This window comes from Pogona vitticeps, chromosome 4 (genome assembly GCF_051106095.1).
Source record: "Pogona vitticeps strain Pit_001003342236 chromosome 4, PviZW2.1, whole genome shotgun sequence".
NCBI classification, from domain to species: domain Eukaryota; kingdom Metazoa; phylum Chordata; class Lepidosauria; order Squamata; family Agamidae; genus Pogona; species Pogona vitticeps.
Window position 1 is genome coordinate 235,314,591 of NC_135786.1, and position 22,930 is coordinate 235,337,520.

Sequence of the window (22,930 nt, forward strand, 5' to 3'; positions counted from 1 at the left end):
TCGTAAAGCAGATTCATCGTTTAACGAGGTAATTGTTAAGTGAGGCACCATTGTATTTGGGTCAGCTTATACTCAAGTATATACGGTATTTGCCCAGTTCTGGAAGAATAAAAACATCCCAGCAATGGTTGAGTAGCTAAGAAAAATGTGGGAAGTGACACCAATGTTTAAATATATCTATTTTAAAAGAGGATTAAATTAGCAACATAAAAATTAGTTCATTATTCTTTTCTGTTTGTTCACCTTCATCTCAACAGGTGGATTTCTCTCTCTCTCTCTTTTTCAAAGGATGGTCTATAACTATAGCCATTTCACTTTGCACTGCATATTTAGCACATAGGTTCTTGAATCACTGGTTATTCTTGAATTCTTTAAAGTTATTTACGGGAAGAGAACATGCTACATTTTAGAATCCGGCATTCTGAATGAGATTTTTGTGATCAAGGGATTTAAACGAAAATAAATACATCATTTTAAAAAGCCTTTCAGGGAGTGGTGAGATTTGGTCAATTGCCTCTGAGCAATTCCTCTGCCGATCGTGGAATGCCCTGAACAAGAGCCAGCGCTGGCACTAAGTCAGCGCCAGGTTAACACTTGGCATTTCAGCTTCTGGTGACTCTGTGAAAGCAGCTTGCTGAGTTTCTGGACTTGTTAAATTGTAGTAGTTTTTTTGGCCTGGATCCTGTGAGCGACTTATGTCATGTGCAATTAAATTGCACAACCTACTGTAGTGAACGGTCACTTGCTGCATTACTAGGAGACCACCTGCACGGACCTCTTCACGTGCCCAGTGCATCGTTAGTGCCAATTCACCATGGAGAGTTCAGTAACTTAATTACATGCACACCTACAGTAAATCCCATCAGGAGTCTTGCCATTCGAAAGCCTGTAATTCACCGTTTTGAGGGTTTCCACTTGACAGACAGACACTTAAAGGCATGTGAATGTGGCTCACCTGGGAGAAGAAGACAGGAGGGCTTGGAGTGCTCTGGTCCATGGAATCACGAAGAGTCGGACACAACTAAACACCACCACCACCTGGGAGAAAAGCCCATGCTTGAAGGAAGTATCGCAGTGCTAACTGAGAGTTTCCTTTCTAAACAGGAAGCCTGAGTAGCTAGGCCTAGCTAGGCCACATGGTCTTCCTGTTTAGGCCTCTTCTCCCAGTTGAGTGAAATTTAGGTGTCTACAGGTGCCTGTCAGGTAGAACTTCCAGAATAGTGACCTATGGGATCAACAGTCCAAATATTCCAAATCGGACATTCCAAATTGCAATATTCCAAATTGCACCTCCACCTGCAATTTTAGATTTAGGTACATAGCATCCTTGCCTCTTCCAAGATATTGCAGATCAACAAGAATGAGGAGCGCTGGAGTAGTTTGCAGGAAGGCAGGGACAAATTAAGAATAATGGTTGCACTGGCATGGAACACAGCCACAGATGCAGGAAATCATAGTTATGGAGAACAGACAGGTCTGTGACAGGACAACATCTTTATCCCTGCCATCAAAAAAACAGAAAGGGATTCCACACAGCATTATAATTTTATATACCAAGCTGGGAGGCTTCCAGGTTTGCCAGCTCCCTCTCTAAGAGTACCTACTCTAGACCTGTGGCATCACTTTTTTGGGGAGGACTTTTCGTCCCACTTTGCCAGGCCTCTGAAAGGGAAGCAACTGCTGGCTTAACAAACAACATCTCACTATGTGCGAGAACTCCATCATCACCCTATCTCCTGAAAAGGACAAAAGCTGTTCCCAAGCTATAAATAACCACCCAACAAACAGCAACAGAGCATGGACAGAGTTCCTACTCCTGTTCCTTTGAAGATGCCAGCCACAGAGACTGGCGAAATGTCAGGAAGAACAACCTTCAGAACACGGCCAAAGAGCCCGAAAAACCCACAACAACCAACGCAATCATACATCATGTGGTTGGCTAACTGTGGTGATATCTCAGTTGGGCAAATGGGTGGGCAATCCAATACAGAGCCAAGATGCGCTCTGGCACTGCATAAATTAGCTACAGTTAGCTACCCCAGGTTAGCCAAACCCCATGCCCACATCTACATGATTCTGGCCAGTGTAACTTTGAGGATCACCAGCTGAAAAATGGGAACTCCAGCACCAGAGACCCACCCGCTGCTCGTCCCCATGAACTTCTCGACAGGACAAAATTCATGCTTTTTCACCAGCAACCAGACACACGAGATTCCTCTTACATACTGAATCCCTGCAAGAATTTTTAACCGGAAACCATCCAAGCAGGGTAGAAGATAAATGATTCATAGAGATGGGGAGGTTGGAACTCTTTTAACATGGAAACAGGCAAGTTTGGGAGAAATACTGCATTTACAGATGTGATGGGCTTCAACTTGTCCAAGACTGGTTCATGCTCTTCCCACTATCTCAGATTTGCTTCCAGGGTCTTTATTTTCTGTTCACTCAAGCTGCCCTGTCTCTGATATCCAGTGGTGTCCCAGTATATCAAGTGACAACTTGCACGCTTCCCGAGTCAAGGTCTATTCTGCAGACAAGTCCACTTGTGCCAATGCAAACAACCGAAAAATTATCTTGGCCCGCTTCCTCTGTCTACCTTGCTCTTTGGCTTCCACATCTGCCAAGATCTATATACTTGCCAGCCCTCAAGCTCTGCTGTCTCTTGCCCTTTCACAGCAGCTAATGAAGTCAGTGTGACCTGATATGAACGCTTAAAATCCAGGCTTACCATGAGGGAAGACCGTATTTAGCTAACTAACATGAGATAATCCAGAAAACCCAGGTGATTCCTCAACTGAAAAGCAGACGGAACTTCTTACTTCCAGAAAAAATGTTCTTAGGGATGGGATTTTTGGACGTTCTGGACAACGAGTACCACAATTCTCCATTCTTGCTGTTACACCTACCTTACAGGTACCTTACAAACACCAAAATGTGATGCAACTGGGAGAAAAGTCTGCAACGGAAGGGTCTGAGGCTTAGTTGGAACATTCAAGAGTCAAATCTGTATTCAGTCTGTGCTGTTATGGAGTGACGGGTCACGTGAAAGCAAAAGTGGAATGCTACTGGTCCCCTTTGCTCCAACTTGTCTCTGCTGAATCAGGAGATGCACCCATGACCTCCGGGCATCCAAAGCAGTGTTTCTCCAGTTTTATCAGTCCCCTCCTCTTAGCAAGCTGTCACGTGGGAGAGAAAGAGGCCTCGGTCTTCACGCTGGGAAGCCTGTAATTCAAGACAACCCCCCCCCCGAGTCTTTGCGTTATGCTTTTTTCTTCATCCAAGCCGGTGTCCCATCCCATGGCATTACGATATATAAACCACAGCGCAATATGTAATTAGTTCCCAGGCCACGTAATTAAAAGAAAGCCAAGAAAGCAGAAGCAGCCAATAATTACGGCGCAGGACCAAACAGGTAGGCGTTATTACAGGCCTTCCTGAGCGTTCGCCAAGTTAGATGCTGACGTTGAGTGGGCTTCCACATTCGTCAACAGAGTTGAGTGACTGTAAGGTAAAGGTTCCCCTTGACAATTTGTCCAGTCGTGTCCGACTCTAGGGGGCGGTGCTCATCCCGTTTTTCAAGCCGTAGAGCCATCGCTTGTCCGAAGACAGTTTCCGTGGTCACGTGCCCAGTGTGACTAAGGAACGCCGTTTCACCTTCCCACCGAGGTGGTACCTATTTATCTACTCGCATTTGCATGCTTTCGAACCGCTAGGTTGGCGGGAGCTGGGACAAGCGACGGGAGCTCACTCCGTTGCGCGGATTCGATCTTACGACGGCTGGTCTTCTGACCCTGCAGCACAGAGGCTTCTGCGGTTTAGCCCGCAGCGCCACCAGCGAAGGGTTTATCCCAAAGTCCCATCAGCCTCCTTCAGAGGTCTCTGCTAGAAACAGGCACCTTGTATTGGTATCCGGCGGATATGAATATCCAAGGGACATGAATACGAAATGGTAGTCCAGTCCCGTCCCTTTAACCAGTCTTGATCCCATGTCCAGTCTCTACCCCAGATCTAAGAGATGGGGGTGGGTGCACTGCAGTGCTGAAGAGATTCCAACAGTGAAAGTTTGTCCGATTCCTCTCCTCGAATCTCTTCCTCTGAAATGGAATGTCCCAAGAAACAGGCCAGTCAACAACTGCTTGCCACCAGGGAGAGAAGAATCAACCGCAGCGGCAATTAGAACAAATTTCTCCTTCTGACTGCAAGCCCCCAGAGGCCAGGGCTGTACTTCCAGGACTTGAATTCACAGCCAGCGTTTTGCATACAGATGATCCCAGATTCAAACCCAAGAATTAATCTCCGGGTAGTGATGAGGAAGACATTTGGCTAGAACCACTCCCCCCCCCCCCGAGATTCGTTGGCAGCCACTGAAAAAGAAGCCTGAGGAACTCAGTGCTCATGGAAGAACAAAGGTTGGGTTGGAGTCAATGGATTAAGGATTCGGCAAGCGGGGTGGGTCGGTCTTCGTCTGTGAAGCAATCCAAGGAGATCAAGCACGTTGAAGCGCTGCACGCTTTCTCTGTGTGCACAATTGTGTGTGTGTCTGCCCTACGGCAGTGGTAACCAAAGAGTGGTGCAATAATTCCCTATTCTGAAGAGGCTACAAGCCCAACATCCACCGTTTTAGTCTAGAGAAGATCCATTTCTGGAAGTGGACCTGGAAGGTTCCAGAGGATCCAACACTGACTGCACACCTGATGAAGGCTCCTGCCTTAAAGAGATGGAGCAAAGAAGCAACGGACGGAGGATCAAAGCAAAGTGGTTCCTACCTTCACGGCACATCTCTTTCCTTTTTTATGTTTTGAGCTGCCAAGACCCTACTTTTCAGCTCCATCTTTGAGGCTATGCGAACAAGTGAGCTGGTGCTTATACCACCAGGCTGCCTCCAACTTAGAGCAGCCTTATGAATGGATGAATGAATGGCCTACAAGATGTCCTATCATGAACAGTCTGGCTCAGCTCTTGCAAACTCAAAGCCATGGCTTGCTTTAGAGCAGTGGTTCCCAATCTGGGGCCCCCAGAATCCTGGCCAGTACAGTGGTGCCTCGCTTAACGATTGCCCCCCATTACGACGAATCCGCTTTATGACAATCTTTTTGCAATCGCAAAACGATGGTCTAAATGGGGGAATTTCGTTTTTGCGATGATACGTTCCCTGCTTTGGGAACTGATTCTTCGCAAAACGATGTTTTTTAAACAGCTGGTCGGCAGCTTCAAAATGTCAGCTGGCTTTCAAAATGCCCCCCGCTGTTTTCTAGGGACAGATTCCTTGCTATACAGGCAGTCCAGGGTATTTTCAAAACTCTCCCCCAGCACATTTCAAACAAATCAATTTTTTTCTGGTCGTCTTTCTTCACTACCCAGTTTTTATATCCATACATAGAAAATAGGAATGCAACAGCCAATCTTGGCCTTCATCTTGACACATCCTCACATGTAAAAGGGGTATATAATCCCAGTGAAACTGTGTCCACCACTGATGGCAGCAGTGGTGATGAAGAACATAACCAAACTCCAACCGCTGGAGTAACCAATGCCAAGGAAGTTTCTGTATTTCTACAGTAAAAACATGCAACAAAACACTACACAACATATACTGTGTTGGCGGGATTTTCCAACTCTGCCTTTTTAAAAGGAGATCTGTTTAATCATGACTGGATCCAAACTGAAAGTTTGCAGAAATTCTTTCTCCTTTTGCTAAACTGGCTCTGGACCAAATAATATATGATGCACAAACTGTAATTACAGCTGAAATCATGCTAGTGTTCCAGAGACATGATTTAGGCCGCTTTTCATGACCGAAGAAGCCAGACTCGCAGAGGAATTTTCATTAACTCCCTAAGACCAACCACAAAACAAGGCGAACTTATTAGTAAATTATGGGCTGCGACAAGCAGATGCTGCGAGGAGTTAATGAATCCCCTCTTTTAATGACAGTTATCTGTAATGCATAATTTCGTACAGTTTTTGCAACGTTTTAATGAGACGTCGCCAGCAGCCTTTAGGTCTCTTGCCGTTTTCAGCTGTCCAAAACAAAAAGGCACCCGGGAAATTTACCGACCTAGATCCATTGTAGAATTAAGACAGATGGCAGGTCTGCCCTCTTTTCGAATGGTCAATTTGGTGGCTTCAACGAGAAAACAAGGAGGAAACAAAAGAGGATCTCCAGCTCCTGACCCAGATACTATGGTGAAACTTCATGTAAAGAGGGACTCAATATTCTTTGTTTGAATATTTTTGGTTTGAATATTTTTGGGGGCAAGAACAATGAGTGCCAAGAACGAGTTCAAGTGAAAAGTGGCAAAAGACCAGGAAAAACAATACAGATTAAATTTACAACGTGCTATTGTGGAATGGTGAAAGCAAAACCCTCGACACTGGCAATTTTACTCCTGCTTACGGTAGAATCTTGTGACCAAAACCAATATTCCCCGAACGACTGAGATGAATATTACACCAGCTAAGAGTTTATTATGGCGTTAGCAAGAGAAACACACAAGCGACTCGAATCTTGGCAAACGCATCTGCAGTTATGCTGTCTACTTCCAACAGAACGGTTCTGCAGTTATTGTTGGATTCTTTTATTAAAGATCTTAGGATGGAATCAAAAAACAAAATGCTGGCTTCCAGGGTTCTATCAGCACATCGTTTCGCAAAACAAGGGTCAGGAAGAACAGGGATCAACTTGAGCGCTAGAAGATTTTTCTGGTGGTGAATAGGATGGGACTTAAACACCTTGTAATATGAAAATCTGATAAAGACAGAAATGCCTAGGAGAGGGGGAACATAAGACTATGCTGAAGACACCGGGGGTTGCTAAATGAGGAGTATCCACCTCCTTCATCTCCTTAATTCAATTTAATCAGGAGAGAAAGAGAGAGGTATTAACTATGGTTAATACAGTTCATTATAATCAGGTGTCTCCTTAAACACCATTTTACTAGCAGACCTCAAATCTTAATTAAGAAGGAAACATTTTTTTAACTGTTGACGGTGTTAATTGATTCCCAGTGTAGTGTGGTGAATAAAACAACTAGGACTCAGAAGCTCTGAGTTCAAATCTACATTCAGCTATGGAAACTTAAACCACACCTTAAATATCCCACTGACTTTGAAAGCCCTATTAAAGCCCTTGTTGCTATAAGCTGGTTCCAACTTGATGCCACCTAACAACATATCCCTCATGGAAGTGGTTCTCAAAGCATGGTATGAGTACTGCCACTGAGCACAGAAGTAGAGGCACAGGATTTTGCAACGTGAAACCATGAAGTAAGGGCACAGGGTTTTACTACATGGAACAAAATACTCTCAATAATATTTCCGCCTTTCAAAATGCATTATCTTTGTGCTTTACGACGATCAAAGCCACGACACGTGTTGTTATGTGCCACCAAACAGCTTATGACTTCCAGGAATCCAATGGATTAGTAACCTCCAAAAGGTTCCATCATTAAGACCTTTGCGTGGATTGTGCAAACCAAGGGCAGGAATTCCTGGTTCTTAACCTTTGTTACTCAGATGTTTTTAGACTGCAACACCCAGAAGCCTTCACCACCAGCTGTCCTGACTGGGGTTTCTGGGAGTTGCAGTTCAAAAACACCTGAGTAACAAAGGTTAAGAACCACTGCTTTATTGCAGTGTTCCCCAACCCTGGGCCTCCAGATGTTCTTGGGACTACAACTCCCAGAAGCCTTCACCACCACCACCACCTGTGCTGGCCAGGATTTCTGGGAGCTGGAGTCCAAGAACATCTGGAGGCCCAAGGTTGAGGACCACTGCTTTATTGATTCAGCCTGCTTTCAACTCTTCCCAGAGACTTATTTTTTCCAGTAACTCTCGTCTTCTCCTGATGTGACTTATGTACAAGAGACTCACTCTACAGTACTTTCAGTATTTTTGATTCTACAGAGTTCAGTCTTGACCTGAGCTAGAATCCACTTATGTGTCTTTCTGGTGGTCCGTGAGATCTACTGAGTATAAAATACAAGCATTATTCCAGTTACCAGCCAGTGCTGAAATTAGTGTTTGTTTGCTTCCTCTTCAGAAAAGACGCTCCCAGTAAGCAGCAGAGCAGCTTCCTCTCTGAACAGGAAGTTAGGCCTAGCTCAGCCACAAAGGCTTCCACCTTAGGCCTTTCTCTCAGATGAGCCAAAGTTAGGTGTCTGTAGATGTTCGTCAGGTGGAACTCCCAGAATGGAGAATGATGGGATTTGCAGTCCAAAAAAAACAACAACAAAAAACAAAAAAAACCAATGTCTAGCTTCTGTGAAAAGGTGGAGGGAGGAGAATCTTTAGGATTTCCTTTGGTAGAAGACCCTAAAGCCCCACATTAAAGAAAAATTAATTCAATATCGCTCAAGATTCCTGTGTTTTGGAAGAAGAAGCAGCACAGAAGGAAGCCTTTTTTGGCCCAGACAGCCTCTTCTGTCTTCAAAATGGAGTTAAGGCAGGGCAAGAAACAGGTTACTCCCTTAGATGAAACAAACTTCCGTTAAAACGGGCAACCCTCAAAGGGAAAACGCTTGGGGTCATACAAGGAGATGAAGGCTGGCAACACATTTTACCGCTTGAAAGAGACAACCTGGCTCAGCATATTAAGAATAAAACATGGCGCCTATAGGCAGATGCAACTCTGAAATTTGCTGGTTCCACATAAAACAATTTGTAGACCAGGCCGCTGGGCTGGAGTATGATCTGTACTGGCAAAAAAAACCCTTCGCCAATATTCTGCCACTGATTAAAAAAAAAATCTGTATTTGTTTTAGGTTGCAGAAATGGAAACTCTCCCAGTTTTATCACCAAAGTACAGGCATTTCCGCCAAGAATTATAAAGAGATGATGGAACACAGAGAGAAGAAAAACAGGCATTTTGACAGAGGAGGCTACACAACCCTCCAGAAGCTCTTAAGGATAAATACTGACTGTTGTCTCTTTGCAGCTATTCATAAACTCCTCACTTACTGTCACTAGAATTCGTTTTAACATTTACGCAGTTATCAACCTCAAGGCAACCCACACGTGGGGGGAAAAACCACTCTACTAACAACAGGGTATCTCCAGTAGGCTGCAACAAGACAATCATCCCATAGTTCTTAAAAAGCAATTAAAAGCAACTTCTCTCTCCACAAACCCACCAGGTTGTTCATTCTCTCTAACAGACCTTATCCTTCCAGTAGGTTTCTTTGTCACTCACTGAGGGAAAATCTTGTAATGGATTTGTCTTCTTTTTATGATATGGATTGGCATGCTATTGGTATTCATATGAGGTTTGCATAACTTGACACAGTTAGCTCATGAGGCGCTAGGGTGCATCTTGGTCCCAAAACTGGTCACGTGACTGGGATGTGCCCCGGGACCTCGTCAATTAGCTGCAATGAGTGGCAGCAAGTTATTTAGCGAGCATCAACAGGACTCTGGGCGATGCGTATCTACAGTTTGTAGTTTTAGAGTATTCTACTATTCCAAGTTAATTTCACAGCGTTTTAGCTCAATAATGTGTACCTGTAACTGTTTTTAAATGCCTTATCTTTTTTTACCTGCGCCTGTTGTGAATTCTGGTTGTGAACTGCCTTTTCTCCCCACTCTGGGAGATGGACAGGATATTCGTGAAAGAAATGGTAAATAAAATGCACGTTATGGCGCTAAAGTTCTTGCTTCCTTTGCACCACACAGAGAAGGTGCACCTGGAAAGGGCCGAGAGCTTTGCTTACACTGGAAATCAAGGTGAAATGGACTGAGAAGGTCTGCCAAGATAATTCTCCTTGCAGGGAAAAAGAGGAGTTCTCCTGGCACAGAGTCAATCAGGCTTAAGCTGCCTCCTAGGGAAAAAACCGTTAAGACCAGTTGCCAATGCGTTTCTGTGTGATTCTCTCATTCCACTTACACAAACACAAGAAAGCAAGTTTTTAATCTCCTTAATTAGTGTTGAAACACCTGGATTTCTTCTTTCTGCAAAGAAAGATCTTCCCCGGAGCTGTTCTTCACAGATCTTTTTATTTAGAGACACCGGGTTCTGAACCAGACACCTCCAGAATACAAACGATTGCCAGCACCTTCACAAAATTTCAGCTTGGCCAGGCATCAAAACACAGAATCTTCTGCTAGGTGATGACTGTATGCTGTATTTGCCAACATACTTACTCAAGTATAAGATGACTGATATGGGTAAACAGTGTGGCTCACAGGCAAACACTGATCTGGGAGCCAGGATGAGTGCTGGCTTTATGTCCAGCCTGCTTCCAGTGGAAAACTAAAAGTTATTACCAAATACAGTGGTGCCTCGCTTAACGATGATAAGTGGTTCCCAAAAAATCACTGTTAAGTGACTTCATCACTAAGTGAAACACGGTTTCCCATAGAAATGCATTGAAAACCGGATAATCCGTTCCAATGGGAACGGATTGCTGTCCTTAAGTGAAAATCGCCATAGGAAACATTGCTAAGCGAAACACAGTTCCCCCATTGAAATGCACTGAAACCTATTCAATGCATCTCAATGAGGGAAAAAAATTTACAACAAATTTAAAAAGAGTCGGAACAAAGTCAAATTAGTTTAACAAAGGGTTAATTAAGTGCACTTATGATTTCAAGCATTCTAAACATTTTTAAACATTGTTAAACATTTAAAACACAGCCAACATGAGGCTGTCAAAACCATCGTTAAGCGAAACAGGGGGACCCAAACTGTCATCGCTATGCGAAGCATGGTCCCAAACATCGCTATGCGAAAATCGCCCATAGGAACCATCGTTAAACAGAGCGCAAGATTGCTCCAAAAAAGTCATCGCTAAGCGATTTCATCGTTAAACGAAGCAATCGCTAAGCGAGGCACCACTGTAATGTGTGAAAATGCCACAAGAGCAAGGTAGTTAATGGTCAGCAAAAGAGGGGGAGGGCAGCAAGTCTGGAAGACTCTCTGCCACACCCCTTTCTATTATGACGAAAACCCGGCAGTCAGATACCGTCACTGTATAAAGGCAATTTTATTATAATTATTTCATCCATCCATTGACTAACCCATCCATCCATCCAACCAACCATCCACTAACCCATTTATCCATCCATCCATTGACTAACCCACCTATCCATCCAACCATCCCCTCAATCTGGCTACCAAGGCTACTCTGGATGGTTCACAACATAGAGAAACAACAGTCAAAACTTTTAAAAGCACAGAACATAATAACTATATGAAAAAACCCAAAACTAAACATATCCATTCAGATACACAAAAGCAACACAGAAATAACTGAAAAATAATTTAAAAGGCAAGGTGGCAGAAAACATGGTAGGAACGTTGAAAAACCAGTGCACTATGATGATGTGGTCTCTGGGAAAGACCCGTCTAAACAGCTATGTTTTCAAAGACTGTTTGAAAATTCCCAGTGAAGGGGACAGGTCAATTTTGGGCAGATTATTCCAGAGGTGAAGGAGCAACCGCTTCAGTTGCTTTGTTACCACCATTTAGATTGTCCCTCCACTCCAGTGATTCCCAACGTTGAGTAACCAAGGTGTTTTTGGACTGTAATTCCCAGAAGCCTTTGCCATCACTGTGCTGGCTAGGTTTTCTGGGAATTGCAGTCCAAGAACACATGGGATGCCCAATGTGGGGAACCAACTGCTCTAGTCCAGTGGTTGCCAATCTTGGGTTCCCAGATGTTCTTAGACTAGAACTTCCAGAAGCCTATGCCACTAGCTATGCTGGACAGGGTTTCTGGGAGTTCTAGTCTAGGGATGCAAGGTCAGGAGCTGCTGCCCTATACACAGCCCTTCTCCTTCCCGATTTTGTGTGGTATTTCAGGTTGAGAGAAAGAGAATGAGTGGCCTAATGTCTCTTGTTTGAGTTGTGGTTCAGAAGGGGTAAAACTCAGATCTCCTAAGCACTAACTTCATGCTTTATCCATTATTACACCAATATGACACATAAACATTTATGATGTTATGGAGTTAAAATCCTCCCAGGCTCTCCCAAAAATCCCTGCAAACTCTGTGGAACCCTATTTCCAGACCACAGTCCCTTTTATCATATGAATATCATGGCATGCTGCACTGATCATCTTGGGGTGCTCCATCATCTCCCGAGTCATTTCCTTTGCCAGTCTTACATGGAACAGGAAGCAGGGCTAACTAACTCCCCTGAGGGAACAAGTGTCCATGAAACCTGTTGGCCTGGTGATGTAGAGATGATGCCCCTGGATTCTAGACTGTGACATGAAAACACGTTGTAGAGACATCCCTTCTGGTTGATCAAGATCATGGTCTTCATGGCTCAAAAGGATCTAGAACGTGTATCTTGCATCATCTAGAACTACGCTGCCGTTCACACGGATAGTGGCACACAAGCTCAGAAAAGGAACACATCTGCATTTCTCCAGAGAGATTTCACACCAATCTGAGAAAATGAAGTGTGAGGCCCCACACAAGTTCACACATGCTGTTATGCTTGGGAATCACATGCAAAGAATTCCCAGTGCTTGGATAACACCAGATGTGAACTGTTTTTTGAAAAGAATCATCGAGGTGGCAGCTCTCATGGTGTTTCACCTTGAGCCCACCGGGTTCCGGCTGAAACACGGAACGCATTCCATAGAACGGAAGCCTCCCCAACAGGCGGACCATCGAATCAGAAGCTGCACACCACCGGCAGTGTTGGAAAGCATGAAAAGACACGGGCTCCGACACACACATGGCTGGCTGGCACTCTTTCTCTCACTCTCTGGACGGATTTGCTGGTCTCCATCTGGGCTGCCGAGCAGGAAACAGAAAATAGGTTACTGTCTCAGCAGCCCGCCCCTTCTCCCCGGTCCCTCCTCACAGCTGGAGCAGCAGGGAAAAGCTACAGCGAAAAGAGGAGGCCATAAAAACAAATGTGTGTATGCACACACACCAGCTGTTGTGCTTTTGCTTTCATTACAAGGCTTCTCAGAGAATATTTTAAGGGTTTCCTGTTGTGGAAAGACAAAAACAAATAAAGTAGAAGGAACACCAGAAACAGAGGCGGTGGTGGGGAGGAGAAACACCCTTTATTTCCATCTTGAGTGCAATTGAGCAAAATAATTTGCATCGCCACTTATAGTAAGGGTAGGCGGGCATTTTCAGTAAGTGCCCACAAATCACGCCCAACGAAAGCGACCGGGCAACCTTTAACAGCCTGTACCTTCCTAATGCCCTAAGCTGCCTACTACATTCCTTGCCTATGTTGGACACAGCTTGGAAAAGTTCCTTTTCTGGACTCTATTTCCTCCTGAACCATGGCTGTTCAGCTCTGGAAAATACTGGTTCAGGATGAAACGGGGTGAACTTTGAGGACAGTTACTGAAGCAGTACCTGGACAGCCCAGTGGTGCGGTGGCAGCAAAATCCAGCACTGCAGAAGCTGGCAACTTAGGACCATCAGAGGCTGCCTCCCATTGGGTCAGACGCCGATTCATTTAGCCCGGAACGATCAACTCTGAGTGGTAGACACTTTCCCCAGAATGCAAAGTAGGGCTCTTTTCCAGCCTGACGTGGAGAACTGGAATTTCTTGGTGGTCTTCCAACCCAAAAGCAAGGGTCTGCAAATGCACGTGGCAGAGTTAAGATATTGGGAAAGAGAACAGGCAGAAACAGCGACAGTTCAAAACGCTGGTTATAGCCTATCAAGCCTGCTATGGCTCCGGTTGAGGCTATTTGAAGGACTGGATCTGCTCATAAAATCCGTGTCCTCCAGACTCCCAAGATCTTCAGGGCTAAGCCCTCTCTTAGTCCCACTGCCACCACAGGATTGAGCGCATTTTTGGTGGCTGTTGCTAATCTACAGAATTCCCTAACTTATGAGGATAGACTGACTGACTGACTGACTGACTGACTGACTGACTGACACACACACACACACACACAGAGTCCTCCCTGCCAGCAGGTGAAGACTTTTCCCTTTAAGTTGGTTTGTGAACTCTGAACTTTGCATGCTTGTATTTTCAGAAGGGGATCCAACACATTTGATCAGTATGTGTTTTTTTTTAAATCAGGTTTTAAAAATTGGCTTTAACTTTTTAACCTGATGGTTTTTCAACATTCTCTTGGTTTAATTGTGGTGCGGGAGGAGGCTTTTGAGAGTCCCCTGGACTGCAAGGAGAACAAACCTATCCATTCTAAAGGAAATTAACCCTGAGTGCTCACTGGAAGGACAGATCCTGAAGCTGAGGCTCCAAGACTTCGGCCATCTGATGAGAAGAGAAGACTCCCTGGAAAAGACCCTGATGCTGGGAAAGTGTGAAGGCAAGAGGAGAAGGGGACGACAGAGGATGAGATGGCTGGACAGTGTCTGCGAAGTAACCAACATGAATTTGAGCCAACTCCGAGAGGCAGTGGAAGACAGGAGGGCCTGGCGTGCTCTGGTCCATGGGGTCACGAAGAGTCGGACACGACTGAACAACTAAACAACAACAACTTGGTTTAATCCTGTTTTAATGATAATGTCCCAATTTATTGTGATTTTAAACATGCATTTTTAAATTATTGCATTCCACCTTGTGTTAACAATAATTTTAATAACCTTAAATGGGAAGACAGAAGGGACCCTATGGATCATCAAGTCCAGCCCCCATCAAGAAGACCCGGTGGGGAATCGAACCCCCAACCTCTGGCTCCACAGCCAGAGACCTAAAGCCCTGAGCTATCCAGCAGATGATAATATTAGAATTACAAAACTGGAAGGGATCCTATGGGCATCAACACTGAGCAACTGCACACCCATACCGCTTAGGGGAAACTTTGACCTTGGGACATCTGACCGTGTCCCTGATTTCCAGTTTGTTTTGCAATTTATGTCACACAGGCCCAAGGATTCCAGGAGTGGAAATTCAAAAAAAGGTAACTCTTCCAACCTCCACTTGTTTCTTGAAGCCTTGCGGCAAGCACTTAGATGCTTGTTTTCAATTACAATCCCCAAAACTAGCAGCTCTTACTTGGAAAGAAAGGGTGGTGGAAGAAGGAAAAAAAAACAATTTGCAATCTTAGGAATCTGAACAAGGAGCAGATTTTTTGCACAGCTGTTGACACCCTCTGGCCATAAGCCCCTGATTAAAAACAAGAGGAGAAACTAAGAGCTTATAATTCTCTGCCTGAGTTGGGGGGCTTTCAAGGAGCACATATTTAAGTAACTTGCAAAGTTCTGTAAGGAAGAGCAATTATAAAGATGTCCTCTTTCTGTTACAAGATCAATGCTAAAATGCGAAATCTAGGGTGGGTGAGGGAGAGTTGTAAAGCACTTGTGCTTTGGAAGAAATTCTCCCACGCCGCTGCTTAAGTGTGCAACCACTTGCATTTTTAAAGATATTTGCATGAAAAGCTATATCCCTGGGGTAATGCAAATACCTTACAGGAAAGGGAGTCTTGCACTTGCTAAATTTGACACAGGCTCCGCTTTCCTTATGATTCTGGTAGAATTACCGTACACCGGCCCAATCATTTCTGGGAAGTTCCTGCAAAAGTGATCTTCCATGGTACGACATCATGACTGCAGCAAAGGGAGGCGATTTGCCCCCACGCTGAAACCAGGAGCCTCCATACAAACATTTTGGAAATGACCACTTCAATTCACTTTGTGTGCACGCTGAACCTCCAGCAGCCTCTTCCAAAGATGGAGTCAATGAAAGCAAAACTTCTGTCGGGTTGTCTACGTACAAGTGTATCTCCTCCATCTTGAAGAAGATTGTTCCTCGGAATCCAAAGGCAGTGTGGTGTAGTAGTTACCAGGTGTTGTCAGGAGACGGAAGAAATCCCATGGGCCCCTCAATCTGTCTCAGTCTACCTTGCAAGCCACGTGGGGACACTCGTCCTCCCATGTCCTGCCTGGAGTGGCCAGCTGAGCGTAGCTTCGGATGCCATTGGCAGGATGAGTCAGACTAGCAGGACACGTGAACAGATGGTCCGGTCCTGGGGGGGGGGGGCTGAACCCTCATTAGGTCCAGCTGTGCGGGGATATTCGTATTTGTACACGAATACGAATATCCCCATTTCTACAAAGAAGCAAATCTTTCTCTGCATTACCTTTAAGACCTTTTCAAAAGATGATAATAGGGAGAGATATTTACAGTGGTGCCTCGCTAGACAGTTACCCTGCATGACAGTTTTTTCGCTAGACATTGACTTTTTGTGATTGCTATAGCAATTCGCAAAACAGTGATTCCTATGGGGGAATTTCGCTGGACAATGTTTGGTCCCTGCTTCGCAAACCGATTTTCGCTAGACAACGATTTTGACAGCTTCCTCCGCGCTCGCAAAACAGGTGTTTTCGGGACCTAAGCTTCGCAAGACAGTGATTTAAACAGCTGATCGGCAGTTCGCAAAGTGGCTTTCCTATCGCTGATCTTCGCTAGACAACGACGATTCTTCCTCATTGGAACGCATTAAACAGGTTTCAATGCATTCCAATAGGGAAATGCTTTTCGCTAGACAATGATTTCGCCAAACAGCGATTTCAGTGGAACGGATTATCATCGTCTAGCGAGGCACCACTTGTAGTTCAATGTTTTTACACCAAATACCCCTCTCTGACTTCTGACTTACCAGCAAAGATGAGGCAGCAAGAAGGTCCTGAAAAATCTGGTCTACATGAGAGAGATCTTTGCTTGAGAACCAGCGGGCATCCAGGTTTCCACAGAAGAAAATCACGACTGGCTTCTCCAGTGCTTTTTACACATGACTGAAGAAGAGAGATCAGGTCTTCTGAGAGCTACATGGAAGGACGGCGGCTAAACACGATTATGATCAGTACATCGTTTGCTTCCCTCTTGCAAAAGTGAACTGTGCGGGGGGGGGGGAACCCTCTTGCACCTTCTGCTCATTCAGCACAGGCAACCAGCCAGCTCTGTGTCACCACAACAATGCCTCCACGGCTGGCACCGAGTGCGAGACTTGGCATACGCAGCCTCCCGGCAGAGCGAAAAACCTGCTTGGTGCTTTCGATCTAAATGCAGAGGAGAGCCAGCTCTTTGATCCCGAGTCAGCGGGTTCCACCGAGGGCGCAGACATCCAGGTAAGCAGCACCTGGCTCGCCAATGAAACCAGAGGCGATTTCTACAAAACATTGTTCTTAGGACAGCTCATTTCCATGCTAAACTGGTACGTTTTAAAAGCCAGACATAAACTGGAGACTCAAAATTGCTTTTTAAATGACCACATCAAAGCAAGGAAACACGGATTCTGATTTATACGAAGCCAAACCCACAGACGTCTTTGGCTACGTTCCTATTCCAGAAAATCTCATTAACTTGGGCGATGCTCTCGAGATCATATAAATCGCTGCAATTCTGTATTACTCCTCGGCCTCTGGCTTTCAGGCTAAGATGTACAGCCCAGCAGTAGGGAGAAAACTGTAGGTTTTCTCCCTGCCACATCCCCTTCCCCCAAATGATTGGAAGAACAAAGGTTAAATAAACACAGAAATGTATTCAGCAATTAATGTCCACCACTACAAAACCAACAGAAGGACAGACAAGTTGACCTCCAGGAAACGAGAGCCTCACATACTAGATCAGAACCTTCCCCATGGCACAAGCCCCATGCCACTGTGGCAACAGCATATACACAACTGGAAAGTCTGGTGTCAGAAAGTATCTTAAAAAGACAAGGCTTCCTGCAAAATTACCCTGTTCCATATTACACAATACCGACTTTCAGAAGCTCTCTGGAAGTCCTGTCCTCGGCTCCCCGGCCAAGTGAAGTTAAGGCACACGGTTTCTGCAGACGGGGCCTTTTTGAGAATGGCACCCTGGCTGTTGAGCAGCTTCCTCCTACAAGCCTGCAAAGCTGCTTCTTAGGATATTTTCAGATTTTAAAAAAATACACGGGCTTTAAAAATGTTTTAAATTGTGTGAATTTGTTTTCAACACAAGCACTGCCAGAGGGACCTAAATTATTTGTGCTGCTCAACTACTTCTGTCTCCTTTTCTGCCATACTCCTTTTCTGCCAAATTCTGCCATACCCAGTTTTATCAATTTTTTGCGAGACATAGAGAACACGATGTTAAGTAGGCAGTGTATATACGCCTCTGGTGTGCTGTCAGGTTGTCTCTGGGTCATAGCAGTCCCATCAGGCTTCTAGGGGTATGAGAGATATTTAAGGAGTGGTTTCACCATTATCGCCCAAAGTCAGTTTTCAACGTAGAGTAGGGATTTGAATCCAGACCCCTCGAGTCCAACATTCACTACATCACAGTGCATCTCAAATATATATATATATACCATTGGAAAAATAAACAGTGTTGTGTAGGAATGGAAGGTGAGAAGGAGTATTTTCCGTTTTTGAGATCGTCAGCTCTCTTTTTCTTTTTACCCATTAAGTTCCCAGGTATTAAGGAATTTCAGAGTCTAACAACAAGTGTGACTGACCTCAGCCCTGAATGACCACAATGAAATCCCCGGCCATCTATGACTTTTGCATTTCTTGCCTCATAGGACCAAAGCAACACGCGTATGTTCTGCAAACGCAGCTGTATTTTGGAATTATGCAACACAGAAATCATGCAAAATTGCGTAACCATCATTTTCCCTTTTGTGGGTGGAGAAACTGAGTCAGCGTTCGATTGAAAAAAAAAGATAAACCAAAAACAGGGTGTGCACGGACCCGTTTAGCTTAAAATACAATTCATAAGCCTCTTCACATCACCTAGCAAAAAAAAAAAAGGGTCTTCCCCTAATCTCCCAGCCATTGAGGTCACGTGCAAGTATTTAAGACTTAATTCCTCATAAGGGACTCATTTCGCCAAACTACTCGCTCGGCGGTTCTTCAACACTGTTCCAATCTGTGTTCGTTGCGCCTCCCTCTTTCTCCTCTCTCCGACCCCCAGGAGTACTCCCAGTTTGTTTTTTGTGGGTTTTTTCCCTCTTTTGCTATTGAGACCACATTTCTGATGTGGTTGAACCGCTCTGCTTTGAAATCCAGACCAAGGATTCTTGTACAGGGTGGTCTCTTCTTTCTCTGATCTTCCTCCCCGTTTTTCATTCTATCCACGTACAACCGGAAAAAAAATGGCACACAGCATCCTGACTTTCGTGAGGAGCATGATGAATTATGCGTGTGCGCACAGACAGAGAGAGATCCTGACAAGTCTTCTTTCAAGCTTTTAATGCATTCATTCATTGCTGGATGCACAACTGGATATTTCAGAAGCAATTGGCTGATTTTAGAAGGGACTCCTCAACATGCTATTTTAGACACTGAATAAAGCTGTGCTCTTCCTCTTTTACCTATCAGCAAAATTCTCCAGACACACGTGATCACATCTGCTCGCAGTATTTTCATAATGCGAGGTATATCCAGAGGATGACAGAGGACAAGATGGATGGACAGTGTCATTAAAGCTACCAACATGACTTTGATCGAACTCCGGGAGGCAGTGGAAGACAGGAGGGCCTGGCATGCTCTGGTCCATGGGGTCACGAAGAGTCGGACACGACTGAACGACTAAACAACAATATCCAGGTGGTTCCATACTATGAAATTTCTTCATAGTGTATAGTTACACTATGGAGTTTCCACTGCAAGATGTAGTGACGGCAACCAAATTTGTTGGTTTTTAAACAAGGTTTAGACAAATTGAGGTCCTGACCCGTACTCGGAACAGGCCATCTGCCCTCATCCTGCAGTCCTGGGAGAAGGCAAGGGGGATAAATAACAGGTGTCCACACTACTGCTAGCAAATAAGACAACGTGTGCCGGGAGGAGGGGAAACTTCGGGCAGGGAAAAGGGAGACAGACAAGAATGAGGGCTTTGGTGGAGCAATGCAGTAGTTAAACACAACCTGGGTTTGGTCCCAAAGGGCTCAGGGTTAAGCCAGCTCAAGGTTGACTCAGCCCTTCTGACCTTCCAAAGTCAGTAAATTGGGTACCCAGCTTGCTTGTAGGGGGTGGTCAACATGTAAATAAATTGTAAACACAACAGTGCTTTAACCAGTATTGGTGGTCTGTAAGCAGCTGCATAGTTTGCCTGCAGGAGGCGGGGCAGGAAAGCCAGGATGCAGCTTTCGAGTGGGCGGGTTGCCAGAGGAGGCAGGCAGCTGAATCGTGCAACATCTGTTCGGCAACCTGCCGAACCAGCATGAACCGCCGGGCCATCTCTAGTTTATCTGCTATGGTCGTTCATCCGCTCTGAACGGTCCTCTCTGTTGCGATCTGCTGAACCTGGCGCTTACCTTGCTTCCCCCCCCCCCCAAGAATAAAAACATTTTGTGAACTAATTTGTGCTTCTGTGTCAGAAGGGAAACCAAATGTCCCAACTGCATCAAGCTACAGATTTCCCTTTGCACCATGTAAGCATGCGTAGCTTCTTAAGAAATTAATAATAATCATTTGCTATCAAGTCAGTTCTGGCGCATGACGACCCTTTAGGGTTTTTCAGGTACAGAGTACTCAGAAGTGTTTTCCCATTCTCTTCTTCTGGGGGGTGCCCTCAGACATGCCAAAGGCAACACAGACTTAAGAAATCAATGCACCTTTTGCTGACACCTTAAGAACCACCTCTCTGTTACTCTCGAAAAATAAAGATGGAGAGAAGACTCTGAATGAGTTCCACTCTATCTTTTCTTTCAGAAAGCTCCTGAAACACGCTACGGGAACAGCACGATGAGTCTACTCCCAAATATCCATCTGAAGACGGTATTTAACAATAGTTAAGGTAGCAACGAAAGCCATCTTTCCCTTTGCCCAATTAATTCAGGCTGCTCCCCACTGTTACGTCTCCCATGGAGAAGACAAACCAAAATTTCACAACTCTACGGAAACACCTCAAACTCCAACATTCTTGAGTCTCAACACAGAGAACATACACAAACCTTTGTCTGCATCTTTAATACGCACTATGTTCAAAGCCTTAAAATCATAACCTAAGAAAAACAAGCCATAACTTTTTTTTCCGATGAAGGCTCTATAACAAGCACCTATTTAGTGGTAAACGGACTGAACAGGGGGTTGGACTTGATGACCTTATAAGTTTCTTCCAATGTAATTATTCAATGATTCTGTGTAACCTAAGGGCAGTTGAAACCCAGTTAACTTACGATCATCATAACGTTGGGGACCATTTAGTCTTTCTACAAAGGAAGAACAGCAAAAACAATGACTTACCTAAATTAGCAGAGACATTCAAGGAAAACCCCAATATAGGCAGATGCTGGGTACAGTAATTTCATCTCCGTTCAATTATTTCCATCATCAGCTCTTCCTTAAGTCACCATCCAACCATGATCCAGGCCTGTCAAGAGAAAGGGAGTAAGAACCTCGAAACACCACAAACGGGATAGTTAAGATCCGTTTCTTTCGAATCCATTTAAGAATTTCCTAGATCAAGAACTGTGAGCAGCAAGGCAGCACTCAAGCGAAGAAATAAAGAAAAAGAAATCCTAAGAAATTCCACCTAAAACGGAGGCGGAAGCTAAAATACTTTGGCCATGGGTTAAAAAACTGAAAGTAAAGATGGCAATTATTTAAGAAAAACAAATGGGATGAAGAAGTCTTGGAATGAGAAGAACATCCAGTACATCTCTGGGAGAATGCACTGCATGATTCTGGGAGACTAGTTAAGATGTAACACAACATCACTGTCAAAACAACCATAACGAAAGTCAACTCCCAACAGGAAAAGCAGAACCCACTACCTCCCACGCTTAAAAAAACAACACACTGAATATTAAAACTGATTTACTTTACTGATCTTCCTATTCTTGCACCTCTACTACTGACACTTGAAGACCACACAGTTTAAAAGTAGACTTGGAATAAAGAAATACAGTGGTACCTCGCTAGACGATGATCCTGCTGTACGACAAATCCGCAGGACGGTGACTTTTTGCGGTCACTATAGCGATTCGCAAAACAGTCATTCCTATGGGGGAATTCCGCTTGACGACGATTTGGTCCGTGCTTCACAGACCGTTTATTCGCAAGACGACGATCTTTGTTGGGTTCCTAAAATGGCTGCCCTGTGTTTTCCGGACCCATGCTTCGCAGAGCAACCATTTTAACAGCTGATTGGTGCTTGGAAAATGGCTTCCCCTATGAGCGATCTTCGCTGGACGATGAGGTAATTTCCCCATTGGAACGCATTAAATGGGTTTCAATGCATTCCAGTGGGGAATTGTTTTTCGCATGAAGATGATTTCGCTTAACAGCGATTTTCCCGGAACGGATTATCGTCGTCATGCGGGGCACCACTGTACTATAATTTTAATATCTTGCATAGTTTTCAGTGTCTTGTTATGAGCTTGCAAAGCGGAGGGGAGAAAGAGAAACAGACAGAGAGATGCTTTTTCTACAGCAGACCACAATATAATGAGTGATGTATTTAGTATCCACGTCGGGTGCTCAGGAGAACTGGAACGCTTGACCCTGTTCTACCAGCCTGTGTCGTCGCTCACACTCAAAAGCCCGATCCATCTGTGGCAAACAGGCAAGTGATTAAATAAATGCAAGGATACCACACTGGAGCGAAATGCTTCAGTGAAAAATTTCCTTCAACAAAAAACAGGCTTTTCAAATGCATCGTGGAATTTAAATGAACCCAGGAGTTTTGGTGCCCAGTTTTTTTGGAGAGGTGGCAGAGCTCAGTAGATTGGAGCATTTGGTGGCACAGTCTTGGTCTGGGAGCTGGAACCCCCACTGTGCAGAAACAATAGGGTTCCGATCCAGCGAATGGAAGACGATAAATGTAATTTTAAGTTCTAATTATGGTTATGGTATTATATGTTATCTGTTACTGCTATACACCGTCCCGAGTGACCATCGGTCAGATGGGCAGTTTAAACATTGAAAAGTACATACATACAGCTGACTCTGAGTCAACCAGGCTCGGTATGTGATGTTTTTGCTAGTTCAATTAAGGTGCTTTTCATAGCTTGAGTTTCACAAGTCAAGTTAAATTGGATTTCACTGAGCGGTAACTCCATGGGAGCTTCTG

The 22,930-nt window shown here is 44.6% G+C and overlaps 1 protein-coding gene across 2 annotated transcripts in view; it reads right to left on the reverse strand.

Annotated features, from left to right (window-relative positions):
* The window catches only part of PTP4A3 (protein tyrosine phosphatase 4A3), a 113,931-nt gene that overhangs the window by 67,517 nt on the left and 23,484 nt on the right, over nt 1–22,930 (reverse strand). For both annotated transcript variants that reach the window (XM_072999404.2, XM_078392016.1), the window contains exon 2: nt 21,103–21,229. The gene's annotated coding sequence lies outside the window, so the exon portion shown is untranslated. The remainder of the gene's footprint in view (nt 1–21,102; nt 21,230–22,930) is intronic.